Source organism: Amaranthus tricolor, chromosome 1, assembly GCF_026212465.1.
Source record: "Amaranthus tricolor cultivar Red isolate AtriRed21 chromosome 1, ASM2621246v1, whole genome shotgun sequence".
NCBI classification, from domain to species: Eukaryota; Viridiplantae; Streptophyta; class Magnoliopsida; order Caryophyllales; family Amaranthaceae; genus Amaranthus; species Amaranthus tricolor.
In genome coordinates this window covers 12,127,844-12,138,592 of record NC_080047.1, presented here as the reverse complement: position 1 = coordinate 12,138,592, position 10,749 = coordinate 12,127,844, and positions in this window count along the sequence as shown.

The following is a 10,749-nucleotide window of genomic DNA, read 5'->3' as shown; positions in this document are numbered from 1 at the left end:
GATAACAAAAAGAGATGAGGGAGATTTGGAGGGAAATGGTCTAAAAGGAACATAAGAACAAATTTTATTAAACATTTAATCTATTTTAAAGTGGAAAAATTTAGAGCGAAACACGTACCTCTTTTTACCTCCCTTTCCTTCATTTTCCTTTCTATTTCCTTCTAAACAAATAAAGTGCACTATCCCTTTTTGTCTATCCCCTTCATTCTCTTCTCCTTTTCTTCCTTACAAATTTTTGTGAGAGACGGTCTTTTTGAGAGACTGTCTCTAACTGGCCCGGTCTATTATATATTTTTTAAAATATTATAAGTATGTATTAAGAATGATATAAGTAGACATTGAAGATATTAAAAGTAGGCATTACGGATACGGTAAGTATACATTTAGGATAATGTATGTAGACATTAAGAATACGGTAAGTAGACATTAATTTTCAATGCTTTGAGCTTAAAATACTTCTTTCAAAGAGACAGTCTCTCAAGAGACTAACTGTTTCTTCCTTTCTTTTTTCTTCTAATTTGTAATCCAAGCATAGTGTTAAATTTAAATTTTTTTGGTATTAAAATCATTTAGACCCGGAAGATCTGAAAAAGAGTGAATTCTTATGTATTTTTTTGGGGTTTGTAGGATTTAGGAACTGAAAAATGAGTTTAATTATTTATGTTGAAAGTATATTTTTTTAGTTTTTTTACTTAAATTTTGTATAAATATTAATTTTCTAAAGTAATAAGAATGGCAATAGGGAGAAGATGAATCTGAAAAATAAGTTAATTATGCAATACATATAAAATTGATAATTCTTCATTCTGAAAAATGAGTACTATTTTTAATATAATACTTAAAAAATTTTATAGCATATATAGAGTAAATGATACTCCCTGCATTCTTTAATATTTTTCTATTTGTAATATTATTTTTTAATGAGAGAGAAATTTAACTTGGTTTTTTTAAAAATATATAAAAGATAAAATATATTTATATGAAATCTTGTTAGAATCATCTTAATGCATATATTTTTTAAATAAAAATTTTTATAATGCGTATTAGAGATATTAAAACTCAAAATTACTTTGGAATAAAACAAAAAGACAAGAAAAACGTAGAGAGTAGATTTATTAAATAAGGTTTACACTTTACAGCATTTCATGTACCACTGCACCTGAACTAGGTACAAACTCAAACCTATGGATCAATTTATTATTTCCATTGAAGTTTAGATAGAGTCTTTGACTCATTTATTATTGGAAAAATTAACATTTTGTAATTCAATGTTTTATCTATGTGTTGTGAATAATTTTATTTTTTTTTTATTTTTTAATAATTTAATATTTGTCATATATTTGCCCAAAACATACCAAATTACTAATAATAGGTAATAATAAGGTATGCTGCCAGCAAACAAAAGAAAGGTGGGATTATTCATAACGTATTAAGGGCAAATGTTGGATTATTAGAAAATAATTTAGAGGTGAAATTATTCACAGCGGACGAGCAAATTGAATTATTGTTGGGATGAGTTATCCCACATCGATAAATTGAAAATGGTGTGCACGCTTTATAAGCTATTAGAGACCTTCTTCCCATTGTCATATGGTTTTGGGATGGTATATATCTCCTTGGTTTATGAAGTGTGTGCACTTGTGTCCCCCGTTAATATGCTGGCATTAAGTTCAGCCTAATTTATCAATTATTAATATCAATTTTTCCATTAATTATTATCATTACCCATACTATAAGTTTGATGGAGAGTAGCATGAAAATATTAATGAAAAATCAATATTCTTCCCATTTGATTTTTTTTACTTTTGTAAACACACTAAATTTATCAAAAAATTAAAATTATGTCGAGTTTACTTAATATTAAAATTTATAGTACTTATTAGTATGTATGATTAATAAAAATTAAAATTTAAATTAGGTAAATATTATTATGTAATTAAATATTATCTACTCAAATAATTTCATTTGTTGTGGTTACTTTTAAAATGACATTTGTCATTTTAGTTATATAAAGAAGCTACATCTAAAATATTATGTACAACAACTTCCACAACATTCTCTCAAGCTTGTAATAATTATTTTCAAAAGAAAAATATACAAGAGCTTCAATAAAGGGCCCTAAATTGCTTGATACATATAATATTATGTACTTTGACCTAGGGTTAATTTATTTGTTTGGGAGCTACATACGGCTCTAAATGAAATTGGAATGCAATAGAGAATAAAGATGACGCTAATACATACAAAAAATAAGATTGTTATTAAAAAGCAGGTATTAATTAATAGGTAGGGAGAATATAAGAAAAAAAGTAGTATAAGAGATAAACTTATATCGATTTACCTTTACTTTCCTTATCTATTTCATATTACAAGAACTTGCTCATATATATAGTGCAAGCTATTAAGAGAAAACAAATGTGTTACTATTACAAAGGATAGAAAAAAAAACCCACACTTCAATGCATTCAATGAGTTGTTACATCAATCACAACACTCCCCCTTGAATGCATTACATATATGTGAAAATTTTATTATGACATTCATAATCCTAAAACTGTCTCATTAAAAACCTTTATCTGAAAAAATCCGGGAGGGAAAAAAACTGATTAAATAAAGGAAAAAAGAGTACAGTGAGCATATTTCTCCCCCTGAAGTTAACATATGTCTCGAAATCGGCACATTCCAATCTTGCGTACCAAATATTCGAATTGCTTTGACAGAAGTGACTTTGTGAATAAATCAGCGGCGTTTTCACAGGATTGAATTTCTTGGACTTTTATCTTTTTATCTTTCTGCAGATCATGTGCGAAGAATAATTTTGGTGACAAGTGTTTTGTTCTGTCTCCCCTGATGTATCCTTCTCTGACTTGGTTGATACATGCATCATTATCTTCATAAATTGTAGTTGGTGTCCTAGTTGTATCGTTTAAGCCACAATCTTTTTAGAGTTGGCTGATCATGGATCTCAACCATTCACACTCTCGGCTGGCTTCATATAAAGCTATAAGTTCTGCATGATTTGAGGATGTAGCCGTTAGAGTTTGTTTTGTTGATTTCCAAGATATTACGGTTCTTGCATATGTAAATATATATCCAGTTTGTGACTTGGCCATATGTGAATCTGATAGATATCCTGCATCAGCATATCCAGTGAGTATGGATATGATCTAAGGTCTATAGTTCCCTTTAGGTATCGAAATAGATGTTTTATCCCATTCCAATGTCTTTCTGTTGGTGCATTGTTATACCTAACTAATAAATTTACAGAAAATGCTATATCAGGTCTTGTATATTTGCTAAGTACATTAAAGCACCAATGGCATTCAAGTATGGCACTTCCGGGCCTAAAATTTCTTCGTTTTCTTCTTGTGGATGGAATGGGTCATCCTTTATGTTTAGTGATCGTACCACCATTGGGGAACTTAGTGGATGAGCCTTGTCCATGTAAAATCGTTTCAAAACTTTCTCAGTATAATTGCTCTGATGGACAAATATTCCACTTTTCAAATGTTCAATTTGTAGTCCAAGACAGAATTTAGTTTTTCCTAAATCCTTCATCTCAAATTCCCTCATCAAATATTTAGTTGTTATCCAATTTCTCTTGGAGTTCCAATCAGATTTAAGTCATCTACATACACAGCAATTATTACGAAATCGAATTGAGATCGTTTAATGAATACACATGGGCTAATTTGGTTGTTTTTGAATCATGCTTTCATAAGGTATTCACTCAAACGATTATACCACATTCGCCCGGATTGCTTTAATCCATACAATGATTTCTTTAATTTTATAGAAAATATTTCTCTAGGTACATTCTTTATTGGTAAGTTTAGTCCTTCAAGGACCTTCATATAGATGTCTATGTCGAGTGACCTATATAAATACGCAGTTACGACATCCATCAATCTCATGTGTAGGCTTTGAGAAACTGTTAAACTTACCAAAAATCTGAGTGTGGTTGCATCAACTACTGGGAAATATGTTTCTTCATAATCAATTCCTGGCATTTGAGAAAAACCTTGAGCTACAAGTCTTGCCTTGTATCTGACAATTTTATTTTTCTCATTTCTTTTTCTTACAAATACCCATTTGAAGCCTACGGGTTTTATGCGTTTTGGAGTTCGTAAAATTTGCCCCAAAACTTCTCTTTTTTCTAATGATTTTAATTCTGCCTCAATTGCTTCTTTCCATCTTGGCCAATCAGATCTTTTTCTGCATTCATTTATCGATATCGGCTCAAGATTATTTTCATCATTTATTATTTCAATAGTTACGGAATAAGCAAGAATTCATTTGGAATGATCCTTTTTCGATTCCATTTTTTCTTGGAGAAAAATATAATTTATTGAGGTTTCATAATTTTCATCTTTTTCATTATCGAAGATGTCTTGATTTTCTCATTTATTTTCATTTTCATTTTGAGTATCATTTGGTGCACCTTCTTGTTTTCTCAATTTTCTTGGTTTAAAATCTTTTGAATCAAGTGGCCTTCCACGCTTTCTTTGCACAACAATTTCATCACTTTTTGCCTTTTCATCAGGAATTTCTATTCGAGCAGGAGTATTTGCTGCTGGTATATGTGATTTCGTAACTCTCTTAATATCTGTGAATGCATCAGGTAATTGGTTAGCAACACTTTGAAGATGAACAATTCGCTGTACTTCTTGTTCACATAATTTTGTTTTTGGGTCTAAATATTCTAAATGTGTTGTTTTCCAAATAAGTTCCATATTTCTTTTCTGTAAGTCCACATCCTCTCCCCAAAGGATGGGAATATTGTCTCATTGAAGTGGCAATCAGCAAATCTAGCTTTAAATTGATCACCAGTTAATGGTTCAAGATACCGAATGATTGATGGAGATTCAAAACCGAAATATATTCTCATTCTTCTTTGTGGATTCATTTTTGTACGTTGAGGGGGAGCAATGGGCACATATATAGCGCATCCAAAAATTTTCAAATGTGAAATATTTGGTTCATGACCAGCTACTAATTGCATTGGCGAATATTTATGAACTTGTAGGTCTTAGCCTAATCAATGATGCTGCATGTAATATTGCATAACCCCAGGCCGATGATGGTAATTTTGATTTCATTAGAAGTGGTCTTGCAATTAATTGCAATCTCTTAATTAAGGATTCAACAAGACCATTTTGTGTGTGAACATGTGGCACATGGTGTTCCACTTTAATTTCAATTGACATGCAATAATCATTAAAAGTTTGAGATGTGAATTCGCAGGCATTGTCCAATCTAATACTTTTTATTGTATAATCAGGAAAATGATTTTTCAATTTGATGATTTGTGCAAGTAGTTTTGCAAATGCATTGTTTCTACTTGATAGAAGGCTTACATGTGACCATCTTATGGAAGCATCTATTAAGACCATGAAGTACCTAAAAGGTCCACATGATGGATTAATTGGCCCACATATATCTCCTTGAATTTTTTCAAGAAATATAGGAGATTTAGTAACAATCTTACTTACTGATGGTCTAGTAATAAATTTTCCAAGAGAACAAGAGGTGCATAAGAGCTCATTTGACTAGGGAATCTTAATATTTCTTAGTGGATGCCCGACTGAATTTTTCTATTATTTTATACATCATCCTAGTGCCAGGATGACCTAAGCGGTCATGCCATAAAGTGAATAGCTCCTTATTGTCTAGTCTTATCACATTTATTTCAATCGGGCGTATATGAGTGAGATACAACCCCGATGAATATGCTGGCATCCTTTCAAGGATAATTTTCGTTCCATTACTTTCTGCTGTAAGGCATAAGAATTCTTTTTCATTTATGGGTTTGGTTTCCATATGGTAACCATTTTGTCGTATAACCTTGAAACTGATAAGATTTCTTCGAGATTTGCTCGAGTATAGTGCATCATTTATTTCTAATTTTGTGCCCATAGGGAGTATGATGTACGCTTTTCCAGTGCCTTCGATTAATTTTGTTGTTCCTGATATGGTATTGACATTTGCCTCAAGCAATGTTAGGTTTGAAAAATATTCTCGATTTTTCAATATCGTATGTGTTGCTCCACTGTTCAGGAGGCAATGAAATGTTGATCCATTTACTGACATTTCCTTTTCTTCTTGGATTTTTGAGAGCGAAAATTGGTGCTGATAACGTATTAAAAAGTTGGTATTAATAGGTAGGGAGAATATAAGGAGAAAAGTAGTATAAGAGATAACCTTATATCGATTTACCTTTACTTTTCTTATCTATCTCATATTACAAGAACTTGCTCATATATATAGTGCAAGCTATTAAGAGAAAACAAATGTGTTACTATTACAAAGGATGAAAAAAAAAACCCACATTTCAATGCATTCAATGAGTTGTTACATCAATCACAACAATTGTTGAATTCTAGAGTATTCGCTTGTATTAGTATAGGTGAGCTTCATCAAAGATAATCATTGTAAGTGGTATTTTATTAATATAATGTTGATAGTTAATAAAATATAATTCTATCTGTGGGGAATATGTCCAAGACATCATTTATATTTTATGTGTGAGCTTTATTCACCAGAGCTTCAACTTTTTGATTACTCTTATTTTATACTTTATGTTCAACTACTATATACTCGCCATTTGAGATTTCAACCCCCTCTAAAATATTAATCCTATAGCTTCATTAATGATTTTATGTCTTTTTTTTTTGTTAAAAATCATGGAAAAAATTCTTACAAAACAATTGGTGCAAGCAAAGGATTTACGACCCATTAGGTAGGTGGTAATAAATGACGGTAATGGAAATGAAAACCTAGTATAATTTTTGTTGAAAAAACTCTTGACTACCTTGATCGTCATACTTTTCCAACTTCAATCATCTTATTTTCTTCATAAAACTCATTCCAATGCATTACCATTGGGAGAGATGGTATTGAGTGGTAATGAAAATTTGTAAACAAAAGAACTTTTTTGTGATCAAAGTTTGATTACCATGGAAATGATATGGAACATTTGATTAAATTTTACACAATAAATCATTCTCATTATCACCATTTAATACTACTAACCAAACGGGTCGTTAGATGTTTGTGCGGTGATTTGTTATATTCTTTGTGGTGGTTATTTTTATATTTTATGAGTTTTTATGTGTTAAATAGAAATTTTGGTGACTTAGTTTTGTAGCATAGTGTAGAAGCTTGAAGCAAAGGCTAAAGCAAGTTTTGAATATTGTGGTTTGAAAGTCAAGTGATGAATGAGAATAATGCAAGTAATAAGATAGTAATATTAATAAGCAATAAATAATTGGCAAAAATTAACACCAAATAGTTGATAAGATTTACCAACTTGGCTACATTCTCTTTTAAGTTCTTAGGCTAGTAAAAGAGTTAAATACAAATATAGTTATTACAACAGAGATAATATGCGAGGAGAAAAATAGTAAAGGAGGGGAGAACCACAATCTATGAAGGACCATGTAAGACTAATTATAGGTAATGCTAAAGTCTTTTCCTTAGATCCACTTGATTACAACTCATACACTGCCCAATATATACTGTAAAAGCTGCAAACCAGTGTGATGAGTTACAACCGTAACCCCAATAAAAATATATCTAAACAATATTTAACTCAAATCTCATTTGCCAAACCACCATTTTAATATTAATTGGTGGCAACAACAATTAATACATATATATTTCTCTTTCGAATTAAACCTTATTTAATTTCATTATCAAAATAATAATATAAATTTATCAAAATAATGCTTATAAATTCAATGTTTGACAAAAACAATAGTAAATATAATTTGAGAATTAAATATATAAAACATAATATCATACAAAATAATTCATATAAAATCACGCATCCCATTTAAACACATTATATATAACTTAGCACATAATACTAACGGGATAATCCTAATTGGATGGATATTGAGAATTACCTTGTGAAACGAGCCCTAGAATATAAATATACACTTCTATCAAACTTCCTTTACGAACTTAACATTTCAAGTATAATTTTTGTTTTGTACCTTGTAGATTGAAAATATCTAAAGATTGAAAAATACTATCAAGGTGAAAAAGAAATTGATAACAGTAGATGTAAAGAAAGACTAATGGTTAATGAGAGAAAAAGAATAAAAAGGAGAAGAATAGAAAATTAATATGATGAAATAATTTAAAGAGTAAATTGCTTAATTTATAAAAGAGAAATAATGTTGGTTAGAATTAGAGGGAAGAACGGGAAAATCAACGGAGATAAATGATGAGTTATTTTAGAAAGTGGGGGAAGAAAGTTTAATTTTGAAATTTTTTTTGAGTAACTGTGTAAATGAGCTTTTCAAATTCATATTTTTTTTATATTAAAAATATTCCTAAATTTTTGGGCTTTATTTTTATCTTATTTTATTTTATTTATTTATTTTATTTAAACCTAATTTGTTTCTTTTTTTTTTACATTTAAACGTATAATTTTCTTAACAAATTTATTATTTTGTTTAAATTTTCTAAATTTTATATTATTAATTATTTATTTTTCTATTTTTTATTTTATTTTATTTTTTTATTTATTATTTTTTAAAAAATATCTCGGATATTACATACACTCCCCCTTAAAACAAAATCTCGTCCTTGAACTTAAAGTTAAAACCCATGAACACTGAAATACTTTAATTAGACGGTTTTATAGTCATATACTCATATTTTACCCTCCTTTAAGAAGTTTCGTCCTTGAAACTTAAGTAATAAAAACTTAAGTAATAACTTATGAATCAAAAATAAAAACAAGGAAAAGATAACTCACTAACGGAATTTATGAAAGGGTTCGGGTTGGGTGGGTTGCTTCTCACATCAGCATGCGAATAAATAAAATATACTTTAAGATGTTCCAAGATAACATAACAATAAGTATAAATAATCAAACAATAACATATAAATTAAGCATTTCAAATACGTGTCTCATCATATCCCACGTTCAAAACTTACTATAATTGAATTAGTTACTTAATTTATTTACCCTAAGTTCATTTTAAATTTGCCTATTTTATCATCTTTAATTTAACCAATTTTAACTTAATATTGTCCAAATTAATCTTAAACCTAACCTCTGATGTCATTTGTAATACCCCAGCCCTTGGACCGCTGGTGACTACTCGTGGAAAATGTAGATTGACCCCACATACCAACACAAACTCTTGCTTTATCAAATTTCAATGGTATATTCACCAAATGAGTCGTGTATTTCCTTGATCAAAATTAGTCTTAATTTTAAATAAGAGTTTATTGATTTGAAATTTGCCAAACTTAAAACTAAATTTTAATTTGAAAATTAAAGAGTTTTATCGTCATTCTCGTCACCTAATTTATGCCGAAATTTCAAAACGTTATATTTCAAATTTGCCATTGCTTTTCCAAATCCATTTTGGCTACACAAATCTATATATATTCATCAAAGTTTTCAATTAATGTGTTTGGTGGTTTGCAAGGTGGAAGGTCACGAGATGAGTGGAGAACATTATCTTTATTTCATGTATAATAATATAAAACCATTTTAAGTATCGTTATAATAATTAAGAAGAAAAGACATCGTATCTGGTGCCAACATGTAATTATTAATTAATTATAATTAATTAGTAATCCCTTCACAAATGAGATCAAACATATCATTCATTTCAAAAAAAAAATAAAAAAATCAAACATATCATTATTGTTAACTTTGAGGTTGATTTTTCATTCCACCAATAAAAAACTTTGGACGATATGTGTCAAATTCAAAAATGTGGTTGATACTTTTTATATGTCACTCGAATTATTATAATTATGATTTGGAAAATTTATGAGTTTTTAGCTTGTCTATAAATATTTTTTAAATGTGTATGGTGATTTTGAGTTTTTAACTTTTTTATATGATAATAAAAGTTTTTAGTTACATTAAGTATTTATTTTGACAGGGTTTGAAATATGTGGTTAATTGATCACGATGTTTGTTTTTTTAAAAAAAAGGTCATTATATATTGTGTAAAAAATAGCGTAATGTTAATAAAAAAAAAATTTTTGTCTACGACGTGGAATAGTTGGAAAGTCAAGATCACCACCTGGATTATTTCTCACAATTATTCATTATCCCATAATTTTTTCGGGCAAACTTGATCATAAAACATTGTCAAATAATTTTTCGGTTAAAAACATTAAATTTTCATTAACATTTTCGCCATATAATATCGATAACCAAATTAGTCATTTGATTCAATGCTTAGAATGATGAAGAAAATTAAATAAATTATTCCATTTTAGACTCAAAATTGGTGAGATATAAATTGGCCATGTCTATATTAATCTGTTATCATTGAAATTGGTTTTGACGTCTTGATTAGTTTAAAATTAATTACCCTTTTTCCTATTATTATATGGTTTTGGGATGGTCTCTTTTAAACTTATAACGTGTAAATACCTCGTGTTTCCCTATTTACATGTTGACATTGACAACAGGTCCAATCTAATTTAACATGGTATCAGAGCCAAATGTTTGATTTAAAATTTAATGATAGGTTCGAAAGGAATGACATTTCTACCTTAATTGATTATTCTCACATGCTAATTAACTTGTTGGAGTTCACATATGAGGGGTATGGGAACCCGGGGTATTGAGATGGTTTATCCCATATTGATGAATTAAAGATGTTATTTCACATTTTATAAGTGATTGAACTCTTTTCTCCTATTGCCATAGATGATTTTAATATGGTATTTTCAAGACTTATAAAGTGCGTATACCTCATGTTTCCT